Raw genomic sequence first — 386 nt, forward strand, 5'->3', positions numbered from 1 at the left:
CCTATTTTTGTGAGATCAAATAATAACACTTTTTATTAGAGACTTCCCAACCCAGCGATAGATATGACCTTCAAATGATTCAATGAATATTTCACATAATAAGCGCACTGACTGGAAGTATCATTTCCGAGAAGTAGGTTTGAATTTGAATTTCTTGGCTCAAATAGTTTTTACATTTCATCTCATCAGTAAATCATTATTATTATTATTATTAGCAATGATAAAATGCTAGTACAATCAATAGCTCCTGCTTCTTTTATTCATTGAGAAAATCAAATTTGTATTCCACAAAAGAAAACATTTTCACCTTAATGCTAGAGAACATTGACTTTCTTACACAAATACACCAATGAATATGTTATAGATAGAATGGAACCGTGCTCAAT

This window comes from Tigriopus californicus, chromosome 4 (assembly GCF_007210705.1).
Source record: "Tigriopus californicus strain San Diego chromosome 4, Tcal_SD_v2.1, whole genome shotgun sequence".
Classification (NCBI taxonomy): Eukaryota; Metazoa; Arthropoda; class Copepoda; order Harpacticoida; family Harpacticidae; genus Tigriopus; species Tigriopus californicus.